Below are 12,522 nucleotides of genomic sequence, written 5' to 3' on the forward strand. Positions count from 1 at the left end.
CAGTTATTGTGATCCACACAGTCAAAGGCTTTGGCATAGTCCATAAAGCAGAAGTAGATGTTTTTCTGGAACTCTCTTGCTTTTTAGATGATCCAGTGGATGTTGGCAGTTTGATCTCTGGTTCCTCTGCCTTTACGAAATCCAGTTTGAACATCTGGAATTTCATGGTTCATGTACTGTTGAAGCCTGGCTTGGAGAATTTTGAGCATTACTTTACTAGCGTGTGAAATGAGTGCAATTGTGTGGTAGTTTGAGCATTCTTTGGCATTGCCTTTCTTTGAGATTGGAATGAAAACTGCCCTTTTCCAGTCCTGTGGCCACTGCTGAGTTTTCCAAATTTGCTGGCATATTGAGTGCAGCACTTTCACAGCATCATCTTTTCGAATTTGAAATAGCTCAACTGGAATTCCATTACCTCCACTAGCTTTGTTCATAGTGTTGCTTCCTAAGGCCCGCTTGACTTCACATTCCAGGATGTCTGGCTGTAGGTCAGTGATCACACCATCATGGTTATCTGGGTCATGAAAATCTTTTTGTAGAGTTCTTCTATGTATTCTTGCCACCTCTTCTTAATATCTTCTGCTTCTGTTAGGTCCATACCATTTCTGTCCTTTATCGAGCCCATCTTTGCATGAAATGTTCCCTTGGTATCTCTAATTTTCTTGAAGAGATCTCTAGTCTTTCCCATTCTGTTGTTTTCCTCTATTTCTTTGCATTGATTGCTGAGGAAGGCTTTCTTATCTTTCCTTGCTGTTCTTTGGAACTCTGCATTCAAATGGGTATATCATTCCTTTTTCTCTGCCTTTCATTTGTCTTGTTTTCATAGCTATTTGTAAGGCCTCCTCAGACAACTGTTTTGCCTTTTTTCATTTCTTTTTCTTGGGGATGGTCTTGATCCCTGCCTCCTGTACAATGTCATGAACCTCCATCCATAGTTCTTCAGGCACTCTTGTCTATCAGAGCTAATCCCTTGAATCTATTTGTTACTTCCACTGTATAACCATGAAGGATTTTATTTAAGTTATACCTGAATGGTATAGTGGTTTTCCCTACTTTCTTCAATTTAAGTCTGAATTTGGCAGTAAGGAGTTCATGATCTGAGCTCCTATAGGCAGCTCCCTGTCTTGTTTTTGCTAACTGTATAGAGCTTCTCCGTCTTTGGCTTCAAAGAATATAATCTGTCTGGTTTTGGTATTGACCATCTGGTGATGTCCATGTGTAGAGTCTTCTCTTGTGTTGTTGGAAGAGGATGTTTGCTATGACCAGTGCATTCTCTTGGCAAAACTCTGTTAGCCTTTTCCCTTCTTCATTCTGTACTCCAAGGCCAAATTTGCCTGTTACTCCATGTAACTCTTGACTTCCTACTTTTGCATTCCAGTCCCCTATAATGAAAAGGACATCTTTTTTGGGTATTAGTTCTAGAGGGTCTTGTAGGTCTTCATAGAACTGTTCAACTTCAGCTTTTTCAGCTTTACTGGTAGGGACATAGACTTGGATTACTGGGATATTGTATGATTTGCCATGAAAACAAACAGAGATCGTTCTGTCGTTTTTGAGATTGCATCCAAATACTGCATTTCAGACTCTTTTGTTTACTATGATGGCTACTCCATTTCTTCTAGGCATTCTTGCCCACAGAAGTAGATATAATGGTCATTTGAGTTAAATTCACCCATTGCAGTCCATTTTAGTTCACTGATTCCTAAAATGTCGATGTTCACTCAGCATCTCCCGATTGAACACTTTCAATTTGCCTTGATTCATGGACCTAACATTCCAGGTTCCTATGCAGTATTGCTCTTTACAGCATCAGACTTTACTTCCACTACCAGTCACATCCACAACTGGGTGTTGTTTTTGCTTTGGCTCTGTCTCTTCATTCTTTCTGGAGTTATTTCTCCACTGATCTCCAGTAGCATATTGGGTACCTACTGACCTGGGGAGTTCACCTTACAGTGTCCTATCTTTTTGCCTTTTCATACTATTCATGGGGTTCTCAAGGCAAGAATACTGAAGTGGATTGCCATTCCCTCCTGCAGTGGACCACGTTTTGTCAGAACTCTCCACGGTGACCTGCCCATCTTGGGTGGCTCTACATGACATGACTCCTAGTTTCATCGAGTGGCCTACTGCAGGGTCGGGGCACTGAGTGTAAAAGTGCATGCATGGGACCTTTTGAAGGAGGTCACCATTCTCTTCATTATTTCCACCATAGTTTGGCCTCAGGTCAAGCAACAGGGAGGGAACACAGCCCTGCCCATCAAAAGAAGTGAAGTCGCTCAGTTGTGTCCGACTCTTTGTGACCCCATGGACTGTAGCCTATCAGGTTCCTCCATCCATGGGATTTTCCAGGCAAGAGTGCTGGAATGGATTGCCATTTCCTTCTCCAGGGGATCTTCCCGACCCAGGAATTGAACCCGGGTCTCCCACATTGCAGGAAGACGCTTTACTGAGCCACCAGGGAAGCCCATCAACAGAAAATGGGATTAAAGATTTACTGAGGATGGCCTTGCCCTTCAGAACAAGACCCAGTTTCTCCCTCAGTCAGTCTCTCCCATCAGGAAGCTTCCATAAGCCTCTTATCCATCAGAGGGCAGACAGAATGAAAACCACAATCACAGAAAACTGATTACATGGACCACAGCCTTGTCTGACTCAAGGAAACTATGAACCACAAAGAGTACAGTAGTAAACAAAACCAAGAGGGAGAAAAAGACAATAAACAGCTTGTATAATGTCTGGTGGTGAGAGGTGCTGTGATAACTAGTTAGACAGGGTCAATCTTCCTGATGACTATTGCTGGGGAAGAAAATGGCCCCAAAACTCAGTGGCCTGAAACAATTTCGTAGTCTCTTTCATGGTTCTTTGGTGGCCTGGGCCCATCAGGGTGGTCTCGCTGGGGGTCTTGCATGGGGTGCAGCCAGATGTTGGACTGGACTCGAGTCATCTGGAGGACCAACTGGATTGGACATAGAGGTACCTCGCTCGTTTGGCTGCCATGGCTGTTGACCGCTAGTTGGGAGTTTGGCCAGGCTACCACCCAGCACATCTCCAGGTGCCCTCTCCATGTGGCCCAGGCTTCTCAGCCTGGCAGCGTGGCTCCTGGAGAAGCGCTCCAGGAGTAAGTGTTCCGTGAAGCAGGAAGCAGAGGCAGCCAGGGCAATGAAGTGCCTGGGGCTGAATCAGCATCCCTTCTGCCCTATTCTGTTGGTTAGAGCACTGACGGGGATCCTAGTTTCAAGGGGTGGGAGAAAGAACACGGGATGGAAGAGATTGCTGTGGCATCTTTGGAAAACACCATCCACACAGCAAGGGGAGAGTGAAGGACGGGCAAGTGGGGAAGAGAGCACACTCCCTCCCTGAGCCTCCTTGGAGCACCCGCCTGAGGGGAGCGAGGATGTCTGTGAAGACTGTTCTAGACGGAAGATGAAAGTACAGAGACCCGGAGGTGGGAGCTTAGGTGTGTTGCTTGGCCTGGTGAGGAACGGCTGAGTGCAGTGGGAAGGAGCTATGACACCAGCACTTGTTACACTCAAGCGATGTCTTACCTGTAAACCCCAATAGTTCACAGAGGCCTGAATGCTTTTAAAGCTTTGGGCTCTTTGCTGCTGCCCTGGCTGATAACTCCACCCTCACCTGCCCTGAGTTGCTTGCTTTCCCCAAAGTGCCCACACTGGTGCTCTTGCCAGCGGGTTTGCCCTCTTCTGCTTGATCTCCATCTTCTGCACCATCTAGGCTTATCTGGAGCCATGACTGACCCCAGCTGAGCTCTGGACTCTTCTGTCTTTCCCACCAAAGAGCGATCTGTCTGATTTGCCACCTAAAGACCAGCACGGAGAGTTTGCATGTGGTTAAGGGTGTGAATTTGAGAGTCCACCTGCCTGGGTTTAGATCTGGCTCTGCTACCCACTCACAGGGTTACTTTGGACAAGTAGCTTAACCTCCCTGTCCTTTTGATCCTTCAATAGAAGGCCTTTAGTGCATCATTCAAATTAGAATTAGGTCTTAAGAATCATCCACCATCTAGTTATTTCCAACTCTTAGATCTCCATCTGCCTGCTGAAATGTTCAATTTTCAGAGACTGAGATATCATCCCAAAGTGTCCTGGTATCCTTTTAACTGTTGTGAAAGGAACAACCTAAAGTTGCTACAAGGCCATCTTTACCTTTAAGAATTAACTCCTCTTTCTGGGCTTGAGACACTGAACAAGCGATTCCTGGTTCAAATACTTTTAAGCACTGCTGACATTTTTCTTATCCAAGAATTTCCAGATTTCGGCCAGAGACCCGTCCTCCTGAATGACAACAGTGATGGGGATGTGCACACACACCTCTTCTTGAAACAGAAGCCAGGCTCACACCCTCCATTACATTCTATACATGGCAACGCAATGCAAACCGTAGCTGCTTCCTTCCTATTTCTCCACCATTTGTCCCCGCAAAGCCTCTTCTTTTTCTTTCTAAGGAGGCAGAGTTCTACACAGATGTGACTGAAGTCCCTCTGCAGCCTCCTCTGGGGCCCTTTGTAACACCTGTGTATCCCTTCCAAGTGATGTCTGCACGTTCTGGATTGTCAACTGCCTGTTGCTAAAAGTGGTTTTCATTCTCACAGTAGATGCAGCAGAGAGAGACCTCATCCTTGTGCTCTTGTTTCTGCATCTGTACAATGGGCTGTACTGGACTTCCCCTGGTGGATCAGACAGTAAAGAATCTGCCTGCAACTCAGGAGATCCGAGTTCAATCCCTGGGTCGGGAAGATCCCCTGGAGAAGGGAATGGCTACTAGCTCCAGTACTCTTGCCTGGAGAGTTCCATGAACAGAGGAGCCTGGCAGGTTACAGTTCATGGGGTCACAAAGAGTTGGACACGACTGAGCCACTAAGCACAGCACAGCACATACTCATTAACAAGCTGTGATAGTTTCAGGTAGACAGCAAAGGAACTCAGGCATACATATACATGTACCCCTTCCCTACCAAACTCCCCTCCCATCCAGTCTGCCACACAGCATTGAGCAGGGTTCCCTGTGCTATACAGTAGGTCCTTGTTGGTTATCCATTTTAAATATAGCAGTGTGAACATGTTGATTCCAAACTCCCTAAATATTCTTTCCACCCATCCTTCCCCCCTGGTAACTGTAAGTTCATTCTTGAAGTCTGTGCGTCTGTTTCTGTTTTGTAAATAAGTTTGTTTGCATCAGTTCTTTGGATTCATACAATATTTCTCTTTCTCTGTCTGACTTACTTTAGTGTGATAAGCCCTAGGTCCATCCACTGGCTGCAAATGGCATTATTTCAGTCTTTTTTTCTGGATGAATAATACTCCATTGTATATATGTACCACATCTTCTTTATCCATTCCTCCGTCGATGGATTTATGTTGCTTCCATGAAATGACTGGTGTCTTTATAAGAGAAAGGAGAAGGGAGGAGGCCAGTGACAATGGAAACAGAGATTGGAGTGATGCAGGGACAAACCAAGGAGTGCCAAGGATTGCTGGGAGCCACCAGAAGCCAGAAAAAGCAAAGACTTCCCTCAGAAACCATCAGACACCCTGACTGCAGACTTGTAGTCCCCAGAGCTGGAAGTGAGTAAATCCTCCTTGTTTTAAGCCACTTGGGTGATGATAATTTGTTACAGCACCCATGGGAAACTAACACAGTCCCCAAAGCTTTGCTAATGTGATATTTCTTCACCTGGGTTATGAGTGCTAGGGGGTTGGCTTTAGGATTGTTTTTAAACCGTACATATATGATTTCACATTAACAAAAATAAAAATAAATAACAGCAGAAAAGGAATATCCAGCAAGGGTCTGGGCTTTGAAGATGCGTTCAGGTGGGGCATTTTTGGCTATGGGTCTGCTGTGTGCCAAGATCATGGCAGGTCTCTGGGACTTGTCTGGGAGAGGACTCTCTGGGATTGAACTTGAATATCATAAGTTACAGAATACAGCAAATGGCAGAGGGTGGAAGCTTCTCATCTTATATGTGAACGTTTCATGTGATCACAGACCAGACACCATTCCAGGAGGTGCCAACTCAATAAAAAGATGGGATGTGCCTCCTTCCTGGGTGCAGCAGCCAGGTCCCCTCAGAGGAAGGTCATGGACTGGGTAGCGGAAGCAGGGAAGGTCCCTCAGGAAGCTCTGTGGGGGCCTGCCAACCTGCAGCAAATGTGCAGGAAGCAGCCCAAGGTCTTCCTTTTTCACCCTGATGGGGGATGCCTGGGGCATAGCTAAGTGGGAGCCCTGTCCACCGCAAAGTGGGCACAGTCTGAGCAGTCCCGCCCTCTCCAAGATGCTCTTTACAACCTGGGGCCACACTTGGCTGTCTGTTGGTGCCCTGTGGAGCTTCCAGGAAGAAGACCTCATCACAGACCAGAAGGAGCCCCTTCAAGAAATTGGATAGAGGAGCCACTGGTAGGAAAGAGCAGCCTTCACCCCAGCTCCCATCCCTGGTGTCAGGGGATTTCTTCTGACATGCCTCCTTCAAAACCCCAGGCTTCCCTGGTGGCTCAGTGGCAAAGAATCTGCTTGCCAATGCAGGAGACATGGGTTTGATCCCTAGATTGGGAAGATCCCTCATGCTGCCAAGCTACGAAGCTCATGCACCCCAACTATTGAGCCTGTGCACCCCGTGCTTCACAGTAAGAGAAGCCATGGCAATAAGAAGCCTGTGCACTGCAACTAGAGAGTAGTCCCTGCTTACCACAACTAAAGAAATGACCGCACAGCAGTGAAGACCCAGCCCCAAACCTCCATTGGCTTCATAAGAACTTTCCCCGAGCAGCCACCCTCTTCGCTTTGCTCAGCCAGGGGTTCAGGGCCGTGGGATTTATTGGTGATTTTTTTTTTCTTTGCTTGGCTCCCTGCTTTGTAGTTAAGAGGAGGTAGTAGCCATCCCAGAATTCTCAGTAAATGTGTATTATTTGTGCTGGAAAAAAAATTGCTAAAGGATGAGAAAGGGAATAATGAACACTTTATAGAATTTTCCTCAACAAGTAGATGCTGGTCCAGAGTGTAAAAGTGCACTCTGAAAAGTGAGGAGAGATGGGAGAAAGTCACTTTATACCTCTCTTCAAACTGGGTTAAGTTCTGTTTAATAGATATTCTGGGAAAAGAACATCATTCCTTTAAAAGCTGGGCTGCCCTGCAGATGAAGCCAACTTGTAAAGCTGTTTGGGACATAGAAGGTTAGTAAAGAGACCAGTCCTACAGTCATTGCTAATGATGGATGGGAGGGGTATTTGGAAGTGTTGAAATGCTGGCTGTCAAGGAAACCCATGATTGGAAAAACAACATCACATGGTTTTTTATATGGCCTACTGGTATCGTGATGCAATGTGATCATTTTCCTGACTTTCTGTTTTTGTCACAAGAAAAGGAAGAAGCGAGGGAATCAGAGAAGTGATCCGATGCCTAATTACCAGTGCTTCTCTCAGATAAATTATAAACAGGCTGTTAAAAAATTCTCCTGCTACAGCAAAGAAACAAAGCAGCCTTTAAACACTTTTGATGTCAACATGCCCTAATTTCAAAAGTGCTAGAGCTATGTATAACCCCAAAGACAGTCTCTTTCTTCAAGGAATGATTAAGGAGTGTTTTAAAAAAAATAACCCAACTCCCCGTTCCTGAGCTTGTGGCAGACATCATTAATCAATCAAGGTAGTTTTGCTTGTTTGTTTTGTTTTGTTTTTTAACCATGGAACCTAAATGCTGCCCTAGAATTCTTCTCAACAATATGTGTCTGACACTCCTATAAATAGATCACAATTGGCTTATGAGCTGAGCCAACTAAAGAGGCACCTAATCTGATGGTTAAAAGAATAGTATTTGGAGCTAAATCTCAGCTCAGCCACTTAAACTTTCAGATAAGTTTCTTTACCTTCAAAATGCAGATAATAATAGTATCTCACTGGACTTTTTACCTATAATTTTATACCCAGCCAATTGGTCAATCAAGAGTGCAGGTAGAACAAAGATATTTTCAGACTTTAGTGACTTGAAAAATATATTTCTATTAAAGGAATATGCTTTTAAAGTATTAATAAAATCATTAATATAAATATAAATGAATGCATAGTGAAATATAAATGAATAGCCTCACACATACAAAATGAATGTGTGTTAAATATCATACTTAACTCATTATTAATGAGGGAACCAGTAAGATGTTAAAACCAGTTTAAAGAAGTCAAAGAAGCACAAATCTATATGGAATTTCAAAAAGGAAATCAATTTACAAACAGATAGGAAATTGCCTTTTGTAGGGAGCCTTGTGTGGGATGGGGAGAGGGATGTGCATTATTTATTTGCCTATCTCTAGATAAGATTTATTTTGCACTGTTATCAGTTATCTACAATTTACAGAGTTATAAAATAGCTCACAGGCAATGAAGGGCACAGAGCCCCCATTAATCAAAACCAGAAACTCCGAAGGGATGTGGTCTAAACAATGCATAGTTTTCACCCAATCACAAAATTATCTGAGTACACTCTCAATTTATTAGGACAGTACTAGAGAATGGGTGCGCATGTAGGTAGCTTAGTTGTGTCGGACTCTGTGACTCTACGGACTGTACAGCCCGCAGGCTCCTCTATCCGTGGGATGCTCCAGGCAAGAATACTGGAGTACATTGCCATGCCCTCCTCTAGGGAAATCTTTACAACCCAGGGATGGAACCCATGTCTCTTATGTCTCCTGCATTGGCAGGTGGGTCCTTTACCACTAGCACGACCTGGAAAGCCGCTACTAGAAAATATGCTTCATCAAAAGGAGGGCGTACCCTTGCTCTAGAGCCCAGCTGCCTAGAGCCTGTGTTCCTCAACAAGAGAAGCCACCGCAACGAGAAGCCTGTACATTGCAATGAGAGCGTAGCCCCCACTCGCTGCAATTGGAGAAAGCCAATGTGCAGCAATGAAGACTCAGCACAGCCAAAAAATAAAAAAATGAAAGAGTAAAAAAAAATTTTTTAAGGGGGCAGAGAGAGGGAGAGAGACAGGTGGGATCCTCAACTTAGGGATTAGGGTGTCCATCCCTGGAGGTGTGATGAAGTCCTAGGAGTAACAGCAGAGCGTTAAGCCGGAGTCCAGCCAGCTCTGGGGGAAGGAGGAAGGAAGCTTCTTGAGAGGCTCTGGGAAAGAAGAAATGGAACTGATGTGCTTAAGCATATGGAAAATATCATGGGAAGGCCTTTGGCAGAGATGTTAGAGCTTTTAGAGAACACTAATGATGAGTCATAGAAAATTAAGCGAATAAAAAAACGAGGCCTTCCTTAACCTTAGCAATACTGAAGCCTGCACAAGAATTGAGCTAAGTAATGCTCACTTGGCTCAGCAGTGAATGATACTTGCACAGTCATTATAATGTAAATACTATTTATTCATCCGCAATTCTTTATTCATGTAATAACACTATGTTGGGGTGATGCGGGAAAAGTGATGGATGTGCATGTGGGAGAGTTAGAGACTCACCACTCAGAGGCAGTGGAAGAGCAGCGGGGAGTTCACTGGTGGTCCAGTGGTTAGGACTCTAGGGTTTCACTTCCATGGCCCAGGGTTCAATCCTTGGTCAGGGAACTAAGAGCCCACATGCCCACATGCCGCATGGCACAGCCAAAAAGAAAAGAAATAGCAGTAGAAGCGTAATATTCTTAAATATGGAGATAAATATCAGAGGAAGTAGCTAGAAGAGTTTCATTGGCTGCCTCAAGTGTAATAGATCATGATGGTGAGAAAGGTTAAGGCAGGGGATGGTTGGTTTTCATTAAAAACTTCTGTTCATACACACAGACACACAGACACATATATATATATAACTATGTATATATAGAAAAAATGATTACATCTAAGAAAAGGTATGTATTAGTAGCTGCTGGTGAGGTATGGGGAATCTCAAACGCTACTAGTGAAGTATAAATTGGCACTGCCTCTTTTGAAAAGCCATCTGGCAGAATCTGATGAAATTTTACGTGTACATAACGTTCCATCTAGCAGCCATACTTCCTGGCCTGTATCTTCAGAGAAGCACTTGCACATGTGCTCAGGGCAGTATGCCCAAGGACATTCCTGGACCATTATTTATAAGGCAAGAATGACGATGCTAGAAAGGTCCGACAAAAGGGGGATGTCAGTACAACAACAGCAAAAACCATAAGTCGTAGCCCTTGAACATGTAAAAAAGATGCTCAATCTAACTCAGTACATAGCAATTTAAAGTACAATGAAGTTCTCTGTGTATTTTTTGCCTATCATCAATTTGGCAAAATCTGGTAATATTTTGGTGTGTTGGTAAAGCTATGGCAAACAGGTGGTCTCATGTATGGCAAAGAATCTTAAAAAAAGAGTGGATATATATTTACATTTCACTGATTCACTTTGCTGTACACCTGAAATGAACACCACATTGTAAATCAACTATACTCCAATAAAAATTAAAAGGAAAAGAGAAAACAAACCAACAGGTGGTCCCAAACATTGTTCATGGGAGGACAAATTGTTTCAATCTCTACAGAGAGCAATATCCATCAAAATTGCAAATGCCCAGGATTTTGGCTCAGAAATCCCACTTTTAGTAATTCATCTAACAGGTTAAGTACATGAACTAAGTTTTTTATATATATATATATATATATATATATATATAGTACATATTATACATATATAATACAAATATAATTGTTGCAGTTTTGTTGACATAGCAAGAGTTTGGATACAACCAATAGGTAGCTGGTTAAATTCTGCTTATTTATACCACCATCTGAGCTGTGGAGCTAAGATATGGGGGGTGGGTTTGGGGCAGACAGGGGTGGAAGGAGGATTTATTTCACATTTATTTCACTGTCTGGCATTTTATCCTATTTTCTAAGACGAAATGCCACACAGTGAAATAAATGTGCCCTGTGCCTCAGTTTCTTCACCTCTGAAAAGGAGATAGTGATTCTAACCTCCTAGGGTTACTGTAAGGATTAGCTTGGGTCGATCCAGGTAAGGTCCTTAGATCAGAGCTTGGCGCAGAGCGAGCGCTGTATAAACTTATTGTCCAGGGCACATGTAACTGAGAGAGGTCATCAGGCACGGGAGGGGGACTCTAGCTGTCAAGGTTCAAGTGACTTGGAGATAGAGTCAAATCAAATGGGCGTACCTCAGAGATGGATCTTCAGCCAAGACAGCCCAGGACCACGGGCAGGGCTGGCAGCCTGTTCCACTGGCGTCTCTCCCAGGAGCCAAGGAGTCTTCACACCTGTTTGTGGATCTGGGCTAGGGTGCTTTCAGCATTAATATGCAGCAGTGGAAACTCCTTTTATTTATTTTTATTGAAGTTTAGTTGATTGACAGTGATTGAGGTGTATGGTGAAGTGATTCAGTCATATATTCTCTGTATATATTCTTTTTCAGATTATTTTCCATTATAGGTTATTAGAAGATGATAAGTATAGTTCTTTGTGCTATACAAGGAACTTATTGTTTATCTTTTTTTTTTTGACTGAGCACCACCTGACCTTCAGGATCTTAGTTCCCTGACTAGGGATTGAATCCACGTCCCCTGCTGTGGAAGCATGGAGTCCTAACCACTGGACCGCCAGAGAATGCCCCTGTTTATCTTTTTTTTTTTTTTGTATAAATAGTGTGTATCTGTTTATCTCAACTAAGAAGGGAACTTCTTCTTAAGACCCATACTGACCACAGTGGGGGTGAACACCCCGACTAGCTCAGTTCTTCTGCCAGACCCATAGATGAAATGCTGATATTTAAGGTCAGCAGAGGAAAGAAACAGGAAAGGACCAAAAGGGTGTCACATCCTTTCAAGGAGCTTCTCTGGGAGTCCCTCACACTTCTGCTCACATTTCATTGGCTAAAACCTAATCAGAAAGCCACATCTCACGGAAAGGGAAGTTGAGAAACGAAGTCCTTGAGCTTGCAGCACTGGCAACTGAACAGAATAAAGTCTGTGGGTGATGAAAACGTTCTGGAACTAGACAGTGGTGATGGTTGGTCCACCTTATGATTGTACACCTGAAAAGTGCGAATGGTGGTATGTGAGCGTTACCACAATTTTTAAAAACTGGACTTCTGTTACTGGAGAATAAGATGAAAATGAATATCGGGGCAGGCACCCAGCAGTTTTACATATTTGTTTATTTTTATTTATTTATTTGGCTGTACGGGGTCTTAGCAGGGCACACAGGATCTTTAGTTGTGGCATGTGGAATCTAGTTCCAAGCCTATGTGATGCTCCGTTGCTTAGTCAAGTCTGACTGTTTGCAACCGTATGGACTGTAGCCCACCAGGCTCTTCTGTCCATGGGATTTTCCAAACAAGAATTCTGGAGTGGGTTGCCATTTCCTTCTCCAGGGGATCTTCCTGACCCAGGGATCGAACCCATGTCTCCTGTGTCCCTAACTAAGGATAAAACCCTTGGACTGGGAGTGAAGAATCTTAGCCACTGGACCACCAGGAGGTCCCCGTACTTGCTTTTAAATTGCAATCAATTACAAGAGGTCTCTCTGGGCTGCGTGGCAGCAG

Source organism: Bos grunniens, chromosome 4 (genome assembly GCF_055505025.1).
Source record: "Bos grunniens cultivar Pamir isolate PY7600 chromosome 4, Bosgru_T2T1.0, whole genome shotgun sequence".
NCBI lineage: Eukaryota > Metazoa > Chordata > Mammalia > Artiodactyla > Bovidae > Bos > Bos grunniens.